The sequence below is a fragment of the Eublepharis macularius genome, chromosome 1, assembly GCF_028583425.1.
Source record: "Eublepharis macularius isolate TG4126 chromosome 1, MPM_Emac_v1.0, whole genome shotgun sequence".
Classification (NCBI taxonomy): Eukaryota; Metazoa; Chordata; class Lepidosauria; order Squamata; family Eublepharidae; genus Eublepharis; species Eublepharis macularius.
Window position 1 is genome coordinate 140,077,261 of NC_072790.1, and position 21,958 is coordinate 140,099,218.

The following is a 21,958-nucleotide window of genomic DNA, read 5'->3' on the forward strand; positions in this document are numbered from 1 at the left end:
AAGTTTTACCTAGCAGCTATTCCAACTGCACAACTCAGAGAAATTCATGCTAAAGCCTTTATGACCACCGCAGGATAAGAAACTGTTGATTGAAGCTGTCGGTTAGCTAAGGAAAGAGTGACATTGTTTTGTGCAAATTCAGTGGATGTGAGAAAGAATTTTTCTCCTTGCCAAGAGAAAATAAGCCTGGAAAGGAATTTGTGATTGAGGGGAAATAGGTCAAGGGTACATAAGTCTAGGGGCATATGATAGGGATATGAACTTATATATTAACTGATCAAAATCCAAACTGGAAATCCAAAGAAGGAGCTAGCAAGAGATTCAAGGAAGTAAAACCTGAAAACAAGAAGTCCTACTCATAGTTAATTTATAGACTGGGGAAGGTCTATGATCTATGGGTTGAAGTAGCTACTGTTAAGACCCTAGCTGATATAAAGGCTCTAATGTATATTTATTGGTTTCTGACTCTCATTCCTGAGCACATTAGGTGCCCACTTATAGATAAGAGCCCTTCCACCCTCCAAGAAGCTGGACAGTGAGAGGAGTGTCTGGCAGAAGCATAGGGGGAGCTGAGACCTAACACCAATCATGATTGGTGCCTGAGGGAATCTGTGAAGCTCCTTCCACAGTCCAGGAAGCGGCCAGAATCTAAGGGAGGGCCTCCCAGGCAACAGAGTCCTGATTCTTCAAGTACTGGTGTGCAATTGCTGGCAGGAGATTGGAAGACACCCTGATGTTATGCAGGCAATAAGCTGGGACACATCTGTAGTAAGTTCCTTAAGTCCAGCACAAGCACGTACCACATGATCCGAATGGGCTCCTAACCCACTCCTCCTGATTTTGACTCAGAATATATCCCTTGGCACTACCGAGTGAACATGAACAGGTGTGATGTCATAGCTTGGCAAGACACTGCTTCCCTCTTGACCACAATCCATCACACTCTCGTGGATCTTAAATATCTCATCTGGGGCAAGGAAAGATGGGTGTGGTGCCTCCATGAAGATGAGGGGATTAACCTCCCAGTGACCAAGTTACCAATTCAAGATAAGGGGTGGAACAGGCAATGGAAGATTGCTGTGCAGGATTACACCCTGGTGGCTGTTTGTGAGGGAAGATTTGGCAGAACACGTGCTCCAATGGAAAGAACAACAGGGATTGGGGCTTTCAGAAGCTGGGACTGATCCAGTGGGGGATGTATAAATGTAATTTCTAAGAGACTTTGGGGCTACACCAAATGATCTTGGCCTGGGAACTGAGACTTTCATAGCAGCCCCAGTAACTGGTCCAGATCCCATTGTAGACCAAGATAAAGTGGAGTCTCCTCCAGTTACTGCAGTTGTTTTCCAGAAAGAGCAAGAAGAAGATATGAGCCTCAGGGAAGCTTTCCAACAGGCACTGAAGAACCACTCTCTAAGTGAAACCCTCCGTTCCAGATTTGTATTAGACCATGATTTGTTATATCAGAGTCCCTTCGATCGGGGCATAAGAGTGAGTGAAAAACACACTGGCAGCTAGTGGTACTGAGTAAATATCACCTCCGGCTTATGAGCCTAGCTCATGATCACCCCAGTAGTCATGCTGTAATGAAGAGGACTAAGGACTGTCTGGAACAACATTCGGAAGGAATGGATAAGGATATTGGCAAGTTTGTCCGATCCTGTGAGGTGTGTCAAACTGTGGGCAAAGCCCAAGGCAAGAATAAGGCCCCACTTCATCCTTTACCATTTATCAACATTCCCTTCCAATGGGTAGCTATTGTTGTGTTGGGCTCACTACCTAACAAGACCACAAGGAGGAAGCAATACATTCTAACTGTGATCAACTATGCCATACACTGGCCAGAAGTGGTAGCCCTCAGCTGTATTGATGTCAATGCTATTTATCAAGCCCTGACAGATGTTTTTGCCAGGGTAGGGTGACCTTTAGAGGTTTTCATGGATGCTGAGACTAATTTCATTTCAGACGTGATGGAGAAACTGTGGAATAATCATGGGGTCCAGCACCTGGTAACCCTGCTGTACCGCCACCAATTGAATGGCTTAGTGAAAAGGTTCGATGGGGTTCTAACGGAAATGATTAAGAAGTTTGTTGCTCGCTATTCTAATAATTGGGATTTAGCTCTACAACAGCTTACCTTTGCATACAGGCTATCCCACATCCTAGTTTAGGATTCTCTCCCTTCAAACTGGTTTATAGAAGGGATGCCACCTCATCCCAGAATTGGCTGAAAGTTTTGGGAATCCTGAAGAAACGTGTGCAGGAAGCTGTGACAAAGGGGAAGTAGAGGAGAGTATTGTTTAGGGATCCCCGAGAAGAAATTAGGTAACTGTGTACTGAATTTGCTGAACTGTTCTTTGCCCTGTTCTTTGCAATGCACTCTTTTCACAAGAAATGAGCCCCCTGTGGCTGAACAGGCCTGTAAGATTCCCCATACCCAGCAGCAGGCCATTGAGAAGGAGTTAACTGAGATGTTGGCGATGGGGGATATCAGACCCTTTGAGAGTGCTTGGGCATCACTGGTTGAGCAGGTCAACAAACCCAATGGGGAGGCCTGTTTTTGCACAGACTATCAGTGTATCAACAAGATAATCTGGTCAGACTGATATCCCATGCCCTGCATAGACGATTTGTTGGATCAACTAGCTCCAGCTAGATATATCTCCACCTTTGACCTCGCCAGAGGCTATTGGCAGCTAGAAATCAATGAACAGGTGAAAGAGCGCTCTGCCTTTGTGACTCATAAAGGACTTTATGAATTTAACTTTTTGCTATTTGGGCTTTAAAATGCACCTGCCACCTTCTAGAGGGCCATCAACAAACTCTTAAAGGAGTTGGGGGATTTTGCCATTGCATACTTGGACAATGTCACTGTATTTTCACAGACGTGGGAGCAACATCTGGTGTACCTGCAAACAATGTTGGAAAGGATAAAAGAAGCTGGACTCACCTTGAGAACCAAGGAATGTCAAATTGACCTCAACCAAGTTACATACCTTGGATACAAAGTAGGGAAACAGACCATTTCTCCTGAACAAGCCAAAGTCAAGGTCTGTACCCAGAACAAAGACACAAGTCCAGTTGGCTGGATATTACCAGAAGTTTGTGCACAACTACAGTTGGCATTGCCACTAACAGATCTCATTGGGAGGAAAAGGCCTGAGAAGTTACAATGAATAGCACCATGTCAGCCGGCTTTCAACAAGCTAAAAAACTCCCTCATCAGTCATCACCTGTCCAGTTCTGAGGGTTCCAGACTTCAGTAGACCATCCTCACAATTGACGCTTCAGACCACGAAATGGGGGCTGTATTATCTCAGGACGGGGCAGATCAGGAGCAACACCTGGTTGCTTTCCTTAGCAAGAAACTTACAGAGCAGGAAGCAGGTTGGGGAATTCCTGAAAAGGAATGTTATGCTATTGTATATGCTTTTGGAAAATTCTGGTTTTATCTGTGGAGTTAGCATTTCCTGCTCTAAACCAATCATTCTCCTCTCTGGTGGCTCCAGATTGCCAAGCTTACCAACCTTAAGCTCTTGCAGTGGAGCCTAGCCTTGCAAGACTTCAGTTTCAAGATTGAGCACATCACAGGATATGGGAATAAAATAGCTAATGCTCTATCCTGCAGACCCTGTGGTGATTACTTACCTTGCTGTATATAGTTACTCTTTATTGTTTCATTGCTACAGTGTTTATCCATGTTTTTCACTTAATACTTGCCACAGTTACCCCTGGTTCTATCTGAATGGGTTACAGAACTTGTGTATTAAGTTTTAAATGGTTAAAAGGGCAACCCATGGTCTGGTTATAGACCTCATCGATGAGGATACAGATAGCCAGACCCCATGATTTTGTCTAGTGTGGGGGAGTGTTATGAACCTGGGCCTATGTAGTGAGTCCTAGAGGGTCCAGGGAAGCCTGTACTAGAGTGACTACAGGGACTACATTTTCCAGGTCCCATTTGGACCCTGTGATTGGTTAACAGTAAATTTGGAGGGAAAGTAGGGGGACCCTGTCTGAGAAGAAGGGATAAAGGGCCTCACCTACAGTGGGAGAGTGTTCACTCCTAGGGAGCAGAGCTGATGAGAGGCTGCTGCAGACAGAGGGAATCTCTCATCCAGAAGGGGTGAGTCAGCTTGAAGTAAATCACCAAGAGACAGCTAAGAACAGCCTAGATAGATGCATTAGGGTGTTCACCTACTGTCATGTTTGACTGTACCCATTCATCCATACCAATATTAAGTATGTGGTCCAGAGTTACCTCAGTGTGGTACCTGGTATTATGTCATAACTGATTACATTCCTTTACTTGCAGTAATCACTTTCATTTTCTCCGTCTCACAGCAGAGCCGGCAGCTGCAGACAATCTCTTCTATTGATATTGTTTAGACTGACCTTGAGTGTCTGAAGTGTTGCCCTACTCGGTATCTTGTCTGTCTAGTGTGTGAACTCCAAACCTATTTCCCAGACTGCCTCTGAGTTTGGGGTTTAGGAGGGAGGGGGGTTGTTGGAAAATATCGCTTTGCAACAGCCTGAAGCCTTATTCCTTTCAATGAGAAGTTACCACGCTTACCTGCCTTTAACTTCATGTACTCCTATGGACCTGTGTATATGTAACAAGATTGATTTCCTGAATAAAAGTCGTTTAGCCCAGGACATGTGTCTTGCTGAAGTGATCCAGGAATCTGTCTGCCATAACCTGTCATCCATAGTCTGACACCTACATTACTGTTTTCTTTACAGAGTTTTAAACATCAGTAATACTAAACCTTTTAAATGAAGTTGTTTATTACCCTGCCTGGGTCCTCACACCTCATTTGGTCACATATAAAGTAAAACCTATTGGGAAAGAGTGGACAAAGGGGGTTGGTTGAGCACTCTGGGTCCTTCCAAGGAAACATGTACCAGAGTGGTGGCAGCCTACATAGTGTTTCCATGGTCCCTGGCCTATGACAAGAACCACCATCAGACCAGAGAATCCCAGCAGAACCAACTGAAGCCAGGGTCAACCCTGTTTTCTCTGAGAGGATGATTGCTTTCTTGATGGCCTCCATTGCCTATGGACATGAAAGAACCCCACCAAGAAGGGGAAGTGCAAGGAACAGCATATGTACTCTCCCCCTCTGTCACTTCTGCTGTCAGGGTGCCTCTTGGCCTTCATATGCTGCACCCACCGAGAGAGCTCCTGTCTCAGGCTGGTGAGCTTCCTGGCCTGCTCAGCTATGCTACCCTTAATGTGTAGGATATGCACAGTTGCAAACATGTAGCCCCTCTCCTTGGTATAAGGTTCCAGGTGGAGTCAATGCCTTCTTGGAGCCTATGCACCCGTGCACACACCAGTCTTGCCATGTCAGAGGAGAATATCAAGATAAAGAGCTTAAGGTGAGGTGAAGGAGGTGGGCAATGCAGTAGAAGGAGGCACACAAGTGTTGATGCTGCCCAGATGTTTGCGCTGCAGTTACCATGTAGCCTATGGTGACCCTGCCTACCCATACCACTAACTGTTTTTTGAGGGCAGCTGAGTGTTGGATGGTGTGCATGCCTCATCAAGGACCTGGGCATGGCAGGCCTCAGTCCCACCCTGCCTAGCACTGGTTGTCCTATCCCCACCCAGAACATCATCAGGTTGCCACCATTGTGCAGTCAGTGAGTCGTATGCATGCTATGACTTAGGCAAGGTCCAGATGTGGGGTGCATAAACCTTTGCATGAAGTGGTAAACAATATATGAGCCATGTCATGGCAGAAAATGGAGCTGCAAGAAAAGTGGGAAAAGTTGTTGCTATAGACAAGGTTATCTAATTTGCATACTTACCTCAAGGTCATGTAATTTAATGTATTTTCGAAGGCTTTCACGGCTGGAGAGCGATGGTTGTTGTGGGTTTTCCGGGCTGTATTGCCATGGTTTTGGCAACTACAATGCCAAGACCATGGCAATACAGCCCGGAAAACCCACAACAACCATCATGTAATTTAATTTAATATAGCAGATTTCTTGCCTGCCCACTCCATGAGTGGGCTAAAGGCAGGTTGCAACATTATATAGTGGTACAATAAATTAAAACGTCTCCATTTTATGGGCCTGGTGGAACTGTAACAAGTCCTACAGGGCCCTAGTCTCAATGGAGAGAGAGTTCCACCACGCTGAAAATGCCCTGGCCTTGGTCGAGGTTAGGCAAATGTCTTTGGAGCCAGGAATCACCAGAAAGTGTTTGTTGGCAAAACAAAGTGCACTCTCAGGAATATATGGCAAAAGGCAGTCCCACAGGGATGCTGGTTCCAGTCTGTTAAGGGCTTTAAACATCATAGTCAGTAACTTAAACTTGACCCAGAACTTGACTGGAAGCCAGTGCAACTGTCACAAAACAGGTTGAATATGCATCCTAAACAGTCTCGGTAAGGATACATGCTGCTGTATTCTGGACCAGCTGTAACCACTGGATCAGTCTCAAGGGTAGACCTGCATAGAGTGAGTTAATCTGGAGATGACCATTTCTTGGATCACTGTAGCTAGGTCACCAATCAAGAGGTAGGGAACAAGCTGCCTGAACTGATGAAGATAGAAGAATGCAGATCTGGCAGCTGCCGTGACCTGGGCCTCCATTGAAAGAGAGGCAGCCAGGACCACACCCAGGCTTCTCATCATCGGCATAGGTGCCAACAGTGCCCCATCCCGGGCTGGGAGCTTTATTCCCAAACTCCTCAACCCTCGGTCCAGGTACAGGACCTCCATCTTCGTAGGGTTCACCTTCCATTGACTCTGCTTTATCCATACAATCACAGCTGCCAATGCCCTGGCCAGGGTATCTGGTGCAGCATCTGACCGACTATTTAACAAGAGGCATATTAATGAAGCCCCAGACCAAAACTCCAAGCCAGCTGGGTGAGGTGATGCATATAAATGTTAACCAACATCAAGGAGATTATTGCCCCCCGAGGGACACTGCATACCAATGGGTAGCATTGTGACAAATGATCCCCGAGCATCACCCTCTGTCCCCAATCATGGAGAAAAGTGATCAGCCATTGCAAGGCCATCCCACATATCCCCACATTTTCGAGGTGGTGGGTCAACCACTCATAGTCAACTATATTGAAAGCTGCTGTGAAATCTAACAACACCTGCAGCGCTGACCCACCATGATCCAGATATCTATAACGATCAACCATCAGGGCAACCAGTGCCATCTCCACCCCATGGCCTGGTTGGAAGCTGGACTGAAATGGATCCAGGACAGAAGTGTCCTCCAGAAATACCTACAGTTTTTCCACTATTGCTAAATACAAGAGCTAAGCTAGAAAAGGCTTTTGCTTTTGGGGTGGAACTCAGTTATTGGCCTAGGGAAATTCTTAACTTGTTCTAATGCAAGCTATAACAACAACAACCAACACCCAGTAACAACCAACAACATTAGATTTATATACTGCCCTTCAAGACAACTTAATGCCACACCCAGAGTGATTTACACAGTGTGTTATTATTATCCTAACAACAATCACCCTGTGATGTGGGTGGGGCTGAGAGAGCTCTGAGAGAGCTGTGACTGACCCAAGGTCACTCAGCTGGCTTCAAGCAGAGGAATGGGGAATCAAACCCAGCTCTCCAGTTTAGAGTCCTGCTGCTCTTTACTATACCAAACTACTTAACTACTATACCAAAATACTTAACCACTACGCCAACTGATCTCCAGATGACAAAAGTAGGTTCCCCTGGAGAAAAGGGCTGCTTTGCAGGAGGAGTCTATGGCATTGTACCCTGAGCTTCCTTCTTTCCCCAAAACTTGCTCGCTCTAGGCTCTGCCCACCCCACCCACCCCAAATCTCCAGGAATTTTCCCAACCCAGAGTTGGCAAAGCTAGCACAATTACAGTTTCAAATGAATATCAGTAGATTAAATGGACATCAAAATAGGAAGTCAGTTGAATGTATAGTGGAAGAGTGATGGGACTCTAATCTGGAGAGCCGGGTTTGATTCCCCGCTCCTCCACTTGAAGCCAGCTGAGTGACCTTGGGTCAGTCACAGCTCTCTGGAGCTCTCTCAGCCCCACCCACCTCACAGGGTGATTGTTGTGGGGATAATGATAGCATACATTGTAAACCACTCTGAGTGGGTGTTCAATTGTCTTGAAGGGTGGTATGTAAATCAAATGTTGTTGTTGTTGTTGTTGTTGTTGTTAAATCCAGATGGTCTAAGTGCCATGGCCCACAAATATGCTGGATTTTGTCTTTTGATGAAGGATTATCCCAAGGAACTCTTTTTGGCTAGTGAGAGGTAAAATGGTAAGAATTCTTAAGGAATATATTTTTTTAAAAGCCACATTTTGAACCTTGAAAGACTTATATAATGCTGCATTTGATACATCGTACTTAGCTTGTACAAGGTGGCAAGTATATGACAGGAGACAAATATATGCTGGAGCTGTTAGCCTAATATGCATATGCCTGGAAAGGAATGGGATGCATATCAGCTACACTTCTCAATGAATTTAAAAGAAAATGACAGGCCCACTATTCAGGGTACACACAATGTTCCAACAGTGATAGATTCTGATCATGGAGAATCTAGGAAATATTACATGAATGTCACAGGCGGCTGCCAAAGTGCATTCATTTGTTATACATTGAATGAGAGGCAGTTTATATTTCAGTACAGATATAAAAGCTGAAAAGAAATATAAATCAAGAGCATTTCTGCTTTGGGAACATTTAAGTAGATGCTGTCTTGGGACAAATGGTTGCAGCATCCTTTTTCCTTCCCTGGGCTTGACAAGTCACTGTTTCAATTCCTTTTGTGTTTATACCATGTGCATTAATTGCAATGTGCAGTTGCTGCTGATCCTAACAGAGCTGTCAAGAGCCACCATAAGCCCCCAGACAAAAATTCCATCTGGGACCCCCATACAACCCTGATACAAAACAAATATCATAACAAAACAAATCCTTTGGCTTTCTGTTACTGCTGAAATCCAGCTAGCACCTCCTCTTTCTTCCCCTCTCCTCCCCACCTGCTTCCATAAAAAGGGGGGGAGGGAGGGGGGAGGGGGGGAGGGAGGGAGAGAGCGAGAGCACGGACAGATTGGGGCAATTGAAATTGCCCTAGAAATAGTTTCTAGAGTGATCCCACCTGCGCTGTCCTGATTAGGTTCAAGTTACAGATCCTTATCAGTTCAAAGGGTACAGAACTGAGTAGATCTTCTGGGAGCAATCCTAAGTGGGTCTCCTTAGAAGTAAGTCCCATTTTATTCAACAGGATTACTTTTAGCCTTGCATATGTGTTTTTTAAAATTTAACATTTAATACTAATTCATTCTAAATATTATAGCTCCATAGCATGAATTTTAGTGGGAATTTCACCTGCTCACCTTCCTTAAAAACATTTTCCCATGTGTGCAGCAAACTATATCTGCAAACTGAGAGTTCACATCATAGATTGTCACGATGAAAGCTGAAACTACTATACATCTGTTGTTTTTATGGAGGTACAAGATGCCTTTTTGGTTTTGCCACAACAGATTAACATGGCCACACATCTAGAATGTTTATCTTCTAGTTACTCAGTTTCTGCCAAGATTTCACTAGAGCTTACCCCAAGAGTTTGTTTTCAGCACGTGCTGAGTTCTGGAATAAAAATACTTCTGGACATGCACAGAATGCCTTTCTTCCAGCACTGAAAGACTGCATTCTCCATTCTTCCCACACACTTTAGCAATTCAGTAGCATATGTAAAGATGCAAAAGAAGCAGCAAAACCACTGAATTACATTTTTAAATCCCTCTATAAAAATGAAGTTGGAACAACTATATTCCCTGTACCTTTCATAAGAATAAAAGAAGAGGCTTGGGGATCAAACCAGAGGTCTCTCTAGTCCAATGCCCTCCTTTCCACACTGGCCAGCCAGATGCTCTTGAGAATCTCACCAGCTGAGAATAAAGGAAACAGCTACCCCATACTACTGCCCCCCCATTTGCATTCAGAAGTATACTGTCTCTGAACATGGAGGTTCTATTTGGCCATCATAACTAATGGCCACTCATGGACCTATCCACCTTCATGAATCTGTCTAAGACCTTTTAAAGTGTTTGAAACTGGTGGATGTCACCTCTTATAGTAATTTATTCACACTTTAATTATGCAGAATGTGATGCAGTACTTCCTTTTTGCTGTCCTGAACCTACTAACAATCAAGTTCACTATAGGTGAATGCTGGCAGTGAGGCAGGAAAAATTCTCACTCTTCATTTTTCTTGGTATCATTCATGAGTTTATAAACTTCTATATTTATATAGCTTATCTATCTATATAAAGACAAGTGTCCTGACTGACTCATCAATGCCCAGCCCAAACGCCTGGACCTAGAACTTGGCCACTCTTCCCTGAGGTCATTTGCATATGCGGCATGATTGGTCATCACCCCAACATTCTAAAGAGTATGCAGTTGCTGTTGGGAGTCATTAAATGTGTCCTGAGGTTAAAAACCCATCTAGGGTTGCCAGTCTCCCTGTGGGGCCTTCCTTTCCTGTGTGACTGGCAGGCTCCTGCTTGCTCATACCCTCCCCCTCCCTGATACAGAAACACCCCTGTTCAGCATCTCAAAACAAAGCAACATGGCACAAGTGCTGTGGAACTGTACGCTCATTGTTTGGGATGTAGCACAATGGCACACAAGGGGTCTTTTGAGGCACTGAGCATAACCCTCAAAGATGTCAGGGGCAACAAGAAAGCGATGAGGAGAATCACCATGCTGCTGCCTGGAGACTTCCAGAAGATTCTTCCAGTAGTCCCAAGGGGAACTCGAGCTGACAAGGTTACCATGTGTGACAAGGCATCATATCTGTGGCCCTTCAGCAGGAAACTCTCACTAAGAAAGGACATGAAAGTCCACTTGAGAGGCGAGGTGTCCGCTGGGGAATTCTCTGAACTCCTGCTAAAAATAGGGGATGGAGAGTATCCTGTGTCCAAGGGAAAGGTGAACATCCCTGCAGGCCTGGGCACAGTAGTGATAACCCTGGTGAACCTAAAAGCCATGATATAGCCTGATATCACCACTACCACAGAGAAGTCCATGGACTGGCTGTGCAAGCATGCCATTCTAACCCCCGAGAATGACAAGGCTGCAATCATTAATGAAACACAACTTAACTCCCTGGAAGGGGCAGAAATGGAGTACAGATCTGTGGACTCAGTGGTGCAAATGGATGATGAGGTACATTACCCAGTGGAGTTCCTCAACACGCTCAACCCTCCTGGTTTCCCAGCCCACAAGCCCCCTCAAAGTGGGGGCTCCAGTGATACTGCTTCGGAACCTCAACCCACCCAAACTCTGCAATGGCACCAGATTGTGAGTGAAAGCCCTCCACAGGAACATAATCGAGGCCACATTGTTCACCAGCACTGCTTGGGGGAGTCAGTGTTCATACCATGCATACCACTCATTCCATCAGATAACCTCTTTGAATTCAAGAGACTGCAGTTCCCCCTCAAGGTCTGCTTTGCTATGACGATCCACAAGTCCCAGGATCAGACACTGAAGGTGGCAGGAATTGATTTGAGGGAAGATGGCTTCTCTCATGGGCAGTTCTACGTGGCCTGCTCCAGAGTGAGCTCACCCAGCAACCTGGTGATCCTAGCACCTGAGGGGAAAACCACCAAAGTGGTCTACAAAGAGGTCAGTAGGAAAAAAAAATTGTACATATTTTTCACTTTATTTATTGCACTACAATCTTTTCCTTTTAAAATCTCTTCAATAAATATTATATTTCAAAATTCAGTCCATCAGCTTTTGGCATCAACACGCTTGGTTTTATTCAAACACCTTTGTGAAGCTCAGGTACTATGCTATTATACTACAATATCAACTAAAAAACAACAACCCACAAACAAAAAAAATGTTACATACCCATAAGTATTATAACTGGATTTAAAGTAGTTAAATGCCATAGCAAAGCACGGGTATCAAGCTAGTGTGTGTATATATATATATATATATATATATATATATATATATATATATAGATAGATAGATAGATAGATAGATAGATAGATAGATAGATAGATAGATAGATAGATAGATAGATACATACATACATACATACATACATACATACATACATACATACATACATACATACATAGATAAAGTGTCCTGACGGACTCATCAATGCCCAGCCCAAACCACTGGACCTAGAAACGTGAAATTTGGAGAGAACATTCCTTTCGTGATGTAAAGACTCACTAAGAAGGGAATTTAAGATATTCACTCCAGAAGGGGGTAAAAGGGGTAAAATATGATTTCCCATAGGGATACAGATTCCCTGTGTGGCTTGCAGGCTGCTCCACCACCACCCCCTCACCAACTGCCAACTCGGCCACTCTCCCCTGAGGTCATTTGCATATGCAGCCTGATTGGTCATCACTCTAACATTCTAAAGAGTATGCAGTTGCTGTTGGGAGTCATTAGATGTGTCCTGAGGTAAAAATACGCCTCCCAGTCTTCCCCTCCAGGGTTGCCAATGTCCCTGTGGGGCCTGGCTTTCCTGTGTGGCTAGCAGGCTCCTGCCTGCTTGCAACCCCCCCCCCTTCCTGATTGGTTAGCTCTGGAACTCTGTGTTCTGAGGTAAAAATCAGGTAAAGGAAACTGCAGACAGTTGAAGAAAGACAGTACAAGACCTTCTGAATAGGGATTTTATATAAAAGTCAGTATGATGACTGAGTTTTTAAATGTTCATGGGAAGATGGTGCACAACCTTTTTAGGGGCCATTTCAATGTGAACCTCTCACATGAACCTTCCGAAGTGCCCACCACATCACTCCTCCCTCAGTCCAACTCCACCTCACACCTCTCGCAGCCATCACTTCTTACTACCGCCAAGAAGCCTCCTGGCAGATGTCCTGTAAGATACACCAATGCTAAAAGGAGGAAGCAACTTAGACACGCAGCAAAGAAATATGCACATCCTCCTCCTGCGGTACACCAAGCAGCAGTGGCCAAGTACCAGCAAGATCACCCCGAGGTGCACAGAGCGGCAGAGTCTCTCTATGAGCAAAGCAATCCTGGAAGACGAGTAGAGAGGTGCTCACTTTCATGGAAGGTCAAGGCTCACTCAGCCATGGCGAAGGATCCTTCACTACCTTCAAGCTGCCTCTTCATCCATGCAGAAACACCTGTTCAGCATCTCAAAACAAAGCAACATGGCCCAAGTCCAAGTGTGGAACTGTAAGCTCATTTGGGATGAGAGCACAATGGCGCTTAAGGGGTGTTTTGAGGCACTGAGCATAACCCTCAAAGATGTCAGGGGCAATGAGAGAGCAATGGGGAGTCACTGTGATGTTGCCTGGAGACTTCTGGCAGACTGCCAGTAGTCCCAAGGGGAACTTGAGCTGAGGGGGTTACCATGTGTGTCAAGGTGTCGTATCTGTGGCCCCTCATTAGGAAACTCTCTCTAAGAAAGAACATGAAGGTTCACTTGAAAGGCAAGGTGTCTGCTGGGGAATTCTCTGAACTCCTACTAAAAGCAGGGGATGGAGCGTATACTGAGTCCAAGGGAAAGGTGACTAGACATGGGCACAAACAGCATTATGAATGGACATTAGGAAGGTCAGTTTGTAACCCCTCAAAGTAGCTGCCTTCCAATAGGCAGTTCTGTTTTTGCCACTGTGAAGAGAAAATGACAACAAAGGGGAGGACCCATGGATCATGCATTTCCCAGGGTGCAATCTCTCTGAAACTTGGGGGGTGTTTGGAGGACAGTGATGACTATGTCCCCTGCAAATTTGGTGGGTATTGGACATTGGGAAGGACTGTTTGTAACCCCTCAAAGTAGCTGCCTTCCAACAGGCAGTTCCATTTTTGCCACTGTGAACAGAAAATGACAACAAAGAGGGAGACCCATGCATCATGCCCTTCCTGGGGAGCAATCTCTCTGAAACTTGGGGTGTCGTCGGAGGATAATGAGGACTATGTCCCCTACAAATTTGGTGGGTATTGGACATTGGGAAGGTCAGTTTGTGGGGTGTTTAAAGGGCCCTGCCCCTTGCACGTGGCAGGAAAGGGCCCTTTAAACTATCAGCTTGCAGGTGGCAGGGGGGAATTTCCCCTGCCACCTGCCAGCTGATAGTTTAAAGGGATTTTTAAGGGGCCACGAAGAACGAACATGTTTGTGAACAGAGTCATGTTCATTACTCTTCGTTGTTCGTTGTTCATGAATGACAACGAACAACAAACAGGTTTTTCATTTTTTTTCCGTTCGTGCCCATGTCTAAAGTTGACCATATTTGTAAAATTCATAGTATCGTTAATATATGTTGGAGATTCCTCCAATGGTTTTTGTAGGACGCTGTCCAAAAAAATAGCTAAAGGTTCCAAAGGTTCCTGCGCCTGAAATGATAGGACGTCCGGGGGGAGGGCGGAAATGCCCTTATGTATTTTAGGAAGGGTATAGCATACCGGTGTTCTTGGATGGGCATTAATGAATGCCTTATGAGTTTTTAGATCAATATTATTATGGGCTAAAGCCCCATCCAAAACTACCTTGATAATATTCCTAATGTGTTCCATGGAATTGTAGTTAATGGGCTGGTAATTAGTTCTATCCCTCAACTGTTGCATGTTCTCTGATACATAATCTTCTGTGTTCATAATAATAATTCCTCCCCTTTATCAGCAGGCTTTATTATTATACTCCTATCTGATTTAAGTTCGTTTAAAGTTCTAGTGTCCTCTCAAGAGAGGTTATGCCAAGGACTTATACTCTCCCTCTCCAACTGTAGTAGTAGTTTATTTTCCACCGTCAGTGACCAGCAATTTACAAAAACACCAATAAAAGGTACCACAGAAGAAAATAAAACATCAATAAAACCATTCACAATACCTGGGTAAAATCATTCATGATAGAATAGTATAAACTTTAAAATTCTCAGTGGTACAATAAAATCATTCACTTAGATACTAAGGATTTCCTGATCCTTGAAGCAATCCAACAAAAACTGGCCACCTCAAATGTGATCTTAGGATATCTATCTGAAAAGAAACCCCACAGAGTGCATATCCTTTGGCTATGGGTAAGGGGCAAAGTTGAAAAAAGAGGAAGAGATTTGCGAAGATTGTTATACACCTTGCAATCAAATATAATGTGTTCTAATGATTCTATCCCTTCCTCGCAGCAGGGACAAATCCTTTCCTCATAAGGGATTTTTTTAAACTTCCCGTCGAGGACAGCCGAGGGAAAAACATCCAGTCGCATTAGTGTGAAAATTCGTCTGTACTCCTGATTTGATAGGTTGAGGAGATAAGGCATAGGCGTTACCCTATTGGGGGGCTCCAAAAGATCTCGCCATTTCTCTATTCTGATTATGTCATGTTGCCTTGCAATATCTAATATCCTCTGTTTTACTAAATCTTTAGCTTTTTCGTAACCCATAGAGCACAGGTATTGTTTGGAAAGACCGTGTAGAAGTAACTTCTTATCCAGCGCCCTAAGCCATGGGGGGGGGGGGGCAAAGGGATCCAATATTATTAGACTTGTGAGCCCTTTGGGACAGAAAACTAATTTTAGCCAGTACAGGGTTACTGCAATCCACAACCTTGCCTCTACTGTAATCATGCCAGTTTCAATTCTGATAAGTGCATTTGGGACACCATGGGGCACTTGTAAGATTGTTCTCAGGAATTTAGATTGAACGGTGTCCAGCTTCTTTAGATTTGAGGTGACAATTATTGGGGCTCCATAGGTAAGCTGAGAGAGGGATTTAGCCTTGAATAATCTGAGGGCCGCAGTCAGGCATTTACCTCCTTTATACCAGTAGAATTTTTGAATTGCCCCTGAGCTTCTTTTGGCATCTAAGATGACAGAATTTATATTAGCCGTTCTTTGGCTATTAGCCTGGAAAAAGACACCTAAGTACTTGAAATATGAAACTTGTTCGATAGGAATGGAATTTAGAGACCAGTGATAAATTTTGGGGGTCTTGTTTTTTGCAAAGGCCATAACTTTTGTTTTGGAATAGTTGACCTCTAAGTTGTTTTATTGACAGTACTGGGCAAAAGAGCCCATAGCTCTCCTAAGACCAACTGGAGTCCTTGAGAGCAGAACAGCATCTTCAGCATAAAGAAGCACCCCTATGTGTTTGTCGCCTAACCTAGGGGGATGGAACTCAGGTCTATTTATGTGTGTAACCAAATCACTGATGTAAAAATTGAAAAGGAGGGGAGCAAGAAGGCATCCTTGTTTGACCCCCCTGTTGGTTCTGATGGAGTCTGTAAGGTGACCTTGGGAGGTGCACTTGACCCTTATGGATGTATGATTGTACAGAGCCTGGATTAGAAACAGTAAACATTTGTCAATGCTTGTGGACCTTAGTTTATCCCATAATATAGCTCTTGAAACTGAATCAAAAGCTGATTTCAGGTCTAGAAAGGCAGCAAAGAGTGACACACTTAAGTTGGAAGAGTATTTTGCAATCAGATGGTCTAGCAACATACACTGATCTAAGGTGGAGTGACCCTCCCTGAAACCAGCCTGTTCTTCTGCTAAATAAGATTAGTCTTCCAACCAATCTCTAGATTTCCATAAAAGATGTCTTGCATAGAGTTTGCTAACTATACTAAGCAAACTGATTGGCCTATAGTTATTTGGGTTATGTACAAAGGGATTATGACAGCAACCCCCCTGTCCTTAGGGATTTTCCCAGATTGATCACTTTGAGTGAATAGTGAGGCCAAGACAGAAGCCCACCATACTGCATTCTGTTTTATCAGCTCCGGGGGGATTAGATCTATGCCAGGGGCCTTCCCGGACTTCAAAGTACGGATAAGCTGTAGCACCTCCTTGGGCTTCACTGGAGGCCAAGATGGTAGGCTATTCAAATCATCAGAAATAGATTTTTTGGTAATTGTGTCCCCATATAGGCTTTTATAGTAGTTCTCCCAAGTGCCAGGTAAGATGGAGTTATTTATTATAGGTGGAGGACTGCCTGGAAGATCTGAGACCAATCTCCAAAATAAGGCTGAGTTCTTCTCCTTTACTGCCTTTCTGAGTTCTTCCCAGGCTGACTGGATCGCTTCCTGTTTCTTCCTCCTAATAAGGGACTTGTACTGGGCTTTTTGCCATTTCAGAGCCAGCAGGGATACTGCCTCTGAATTGGCCCTATATCTGGCATAATTCATATTGAGGGATTTCTTTGCATTTATGCACTCTTTATCAAACCAAGATCTATGGTTGTCTGGTCCAGGTCCTGGGGGCCCAGCTCTGGAAGATTGCAAAACCCTTTGGAGCTCCTCCAGGATCAGTTCGTATTCTCCAAGACAGGAATCTATATTATCTGCTGCCACTAGTCTGTAAGAAATGGCTTTTGTTGCCTCTGATTGCAGGGTTTTGGCCAGAGTTTTTTCCAATAAGGGTTTCCATCTGGGCCGACAATATTTGACACTTTCTATGGTGCCAACATAGGGGTCAGTGGGTCTAGCCACACAGAAATCAGCCTTTTGCATGTCTATTTTCAGCACAAGGGGTAGATGATCACTGTCACAGAATGGAGCCACCTCAAAAGACTCTATGTATTGGACCATATCTTCAGACACCATAATATAGTCGATAGTGCTCGTCCTAACACCTGACCAGTATGTGAACTCAGCGGGGTAGTCATTTGGGAGGGCCCCATTCAGTACAAAGAGATTTGTTCTGCTTATTATTTGACTTAACAGTTGACCTGCAAAATTAACCTTTGAGTCCTTTGAGAGCCTTTTTAAAGGTAAAGCTGTACCATTAACTTTAGGTGGGCCGTAACTGCTCTCATTATGTGAGCTATGATGCTCAGAACCAATCTGAGCATTGGGCAAAAGGAACTCTGTAACAACTGTTCTACCGGACAATTTCTTCTTAACATCTGAAATACCAGTTGGCAGGGAGATCCCTCTCGAGATAGAACCAACTGTGAGTCAACAGGAGGCCAACCTAGGAGAGCACCAGACCCTCTCCAACTGAGCTATGTCTTTAAGGATAAGCCTCTCAAATGTATCTATGGAGGGATCTGAGATTTGTGGAACAAAATCAGAATTTGTTTTGATGGGTCTCTTATCTGTGACTATTGAATCATTACCAAAGAATTTGTGTAATTTGAGTTGTCTGACTAACTTGAAGACATCTACTCGCGTTCTAAATGTGTTATATACTGTTTCTTTAATATTTATAACTGCTGTCCCTTTAAATGCTATGTGAATGTAAATGTTCAACAATGTATAAAGCATGATGATGCAAATGGCCCTTTGTGGTGAATATCCCATCGTGTATGGACACCAACTGGAGAATGTATAATGCACTTTTGTATGTAAGTAATGTTTGTAAGATTCTTTAATGGTACATTGCATATGCATTTTGTTTCTAATACATGGATTATATTTTCTAGTGATTGTTGTGGCCTTTGAAAAAAATGTATATTATGAAATGTGATTATAATGCTGGTGAATGCCCATCTGGCTCCGCCCACTTCATTTAGCATATAATTACAGTTACTACAACATTTCATCTTTCTGAAAAGGTTCTGCTTATTGTTAAATATTTCTGGAGAAATTGACGACTTTAGTCATCTTGGTGGCACTTGACATCACATGGACAATCATTCATCTGAAAATTAAGAAGAAATAAGTGTTTATTAAGAGAGAATAATTAACAGATTACTTATCTGTTAATTTCTTGGACTTTTGCCAGCGGTGTTTGATTATTCATCTCTCTTGAAGATATATTTTTGTATTGAGATTTAGTGTTGTGGAGAAATGCCAATCTGTTTGTGGAGTTAACTTTCTATGGGCTGCTGAGGGGAGGGGCCAGTTCTGGAGTAGAATGTGATTGGAGGGAGAATGAGTCAGTTGGTGGAGGGGAGTTGGAAGTTGACAGTTGGTGGCTGAAGAGTTGAGGGAAAGATGGCTCTGAGGGGAGATATAGATCTAATGTAACCCCAGGTACCAAAGTATTGGGCCTGCCCTACACTACATCTAATTAGGGCATGAGGGAGATAGAGTAGGGATTTCTGTTTATGTTTTATTATTCCTTCCGTTCACCGTATATTTGCCTGTGTATAGTTAGAAGTTAAATTATTTTTTGGAATTTATGAAGGAAGAAAGATCTTCTGTTCCACATAGTCCCCCAACCACTTGGGCCCACTAGCAGAGGAGGGAGATTAGGAGGCTGTCCCGCTTAACCAGGACCCCTTAGAGGGACAGTGGTGGCAGGAAATACCCAGAGACAGGAAAGGGAGACAGCCCCTCCAGGTGCCTGGCCAGAGGTGAAAAGGGAGGGGTAGGCAGAGCGGGGTCTACCAGTGGGAGGAAAGGCCCCGTTTTGCCAGAATTGTATTTATTGATTGTACTATTTATATTAGCTTTGCACAGCTAAGCACTTTAAACACTTTAAATTATACTTTATAGTATTCCAATTGTTTGGCTCCGGTCTTTTTTCTCCGGTGGGCATTTGCCTTCTTGTTACTTTATAATTTGGGCACCAACAGCAAATTCTGAGATAGATTAAAGTGACCCAAAGAAGAGAAATGGCCACAGGGACAAGCCAGATCCCAGAACAGAGGAAGTCCAAGGCCACACAGTTATTTTGCAAATTTTATTGATTATGGGACTTTTCCTGCCAAAGATGAGAGAGAATCCAGGAGATCTGATAGGTTGAGAGAGGTGGGTAGATGTGCCCAACATGGACATAGAACCTAATGGGGGAGGAAGGGAGGAAAATACTTTCCACCTCACCTCTATTTTGCAGGTGTGCTGTCCAGAAGGAAAAGGTGAAACTCTCTCTCTCTTGAATACAGACCTCTTGGATTGGTGAGATACCCTGCTATGCTACGACAGTATATATTTTAAGTGTTGCTACATTTGGTTGTTGTGGATTTTCCGGGCTGTATAGCCGTGGTCTAGGCGTTGCAGTTCCTGACGTTTCGCCAGCAGCTGTGGCTGGCATCTTCAGAGGTGTAGCACCAAAAGACAGAGATCTCTCAGTGTCACTACATTTCTACTCAGAGACACAGAGATCTACTCAGTGTCACTCTCAGTGTTGCTGCATTTGCTTCTGCTGGTCTTTTATTAATAGAAATAAATAGAGTCTTAGGTGTTTCTACTCTATGTAATTCATATTTTTCCACATGTCACAATCTGGTCTCTTAGAGCTTTTGAAGAGGCTTGATCTGAATAAATTCTATAACTTTATGAATTGACTGTTTGGTTTCTTTCTCCTTGGAGGTATCTTCCCAGAACAAAACTTAGAAAAGATTCTCTCTCACAGGCAAGGCTTAACTTGGGCAAGGCTTAACAAGGACAGTTAACAATTGAGGTCACATTGTTCACTGGCAGTGCTCAGGGGGAGTCAGTGTTTATACCACGCATACCATTCATACCATCAGATAACCTCTTCAAGTACAAGAGACTGCAGTTCCCCCTCAAGGTCTGCTTTGCCATGATAATCAACAGGCCCCAGGGTCAGACACTGAAGGTGGAAGGAATTGACTTGAGGGAGGACTGCTTCTCACATAGGTAGTTCTACGTGGCCTGCTCCAGAGTGAGCTCACTCAGCAGCCTGGTGATCCTAACACATGAAGGGAAAACCACCAATGTGATCTACAAAGAGGTCCTTTAGGAGGAAAAAAAAAGGTTGTACGTATTTTTCACTTAATTTATTGCTCTACAGACTTTTCCTTTTATAATCTCTTCAATTAATGCACTCTGCTTTATTCAAACACCTTTGTGAAGCTCAGGTACTATGCTATTATACTACAAAACCAACTCAAACACACACACACACACAGACAAACCAAAAAATGCTACATACCCATAAATATTATAACTGGATTTAAAGTAGTTAAATACTGTAATGACGCACAGGTATCAAACTAGTATATCTATAGAAGCCCTCATAAGTGTGTTAAAGAAGCAAGGGAAGCTTCCTTACCACTTTCCAGCTAAGCTGTTTCTATCAAAAATGCCCTCCTCTTCTATATTAAAGAGACAGAAATTCTTGACATCTATATATTCCTGAATTGGGGAGAAGCCTTGACTCAGAGGTAGAGCATCTGCTTGGTATGCAGAAGGCCCCAGATTTAATTCCTGGCATCTCCATAGTTAAAAGCATCAGGCAGTGGCTGATGAAACCTCAAACACAAATGACAGTCATATATTTCAGCTAGAGTATTGTTTACATTAATATAAAGCATTCAGCACTCACAAGTCCACATTTATCACCACTAATACAGATTAATACAGATCGCAAAGCATGTAAAAGGTGGAGGTGGGAATCACCCTTTCACTTTTTTGACAGATTCTTAGGAAATATTAAATTGACACCACTCCTTCTGTTTATAAAATGAAGATAGGTTTTCTGTTCTATTATTAAGTATGTTTTAACTCCCCAGTAGGGTTGTTAAGTGGAATTCTCTTAATTCTTCTTTGCCAAATTTCTCCCTGAAATCCAGCAATTTGCTTCTATTCCTCTTTTTGGAATTTGAGTCAGGTTACATCATTCTCTCCTCCATTTAATCCTCAAAACAACTGTGAGGTATGTCTGGCGGAGAGTGTGTGACTAGTCCATGGTCTCCTAGCAAGCTTCCCATGGCAGAGTGGGGATTTGAACCTAGTTCCTACAGATCCTGATCCAGAAATCTAACCATTGCACACACTGCCAGGAAAGAGTAAGGTAAAAACATACGACAGGTTAGGTTGCAATCCTGAGCTCCCCCGAAACCCCATGATCCACATAATATCTTTTATTTGGACCAGTCAAAATGACACAAAAACCAGTATGAAAGCTGAAAAGGCTAGTTACAAAAAGCTGCATAGTGCACTATCATGTGGGGTAAACAGAAACTATACTATCACAGGGTAAAAAAACCCCCAAACCCCTCAAAGTTAAATTAATAAGAAATCAAAGAGAATTCCTCTTTTGAAAGAGGAAAAGAGAACAAGAAAAAAAACAA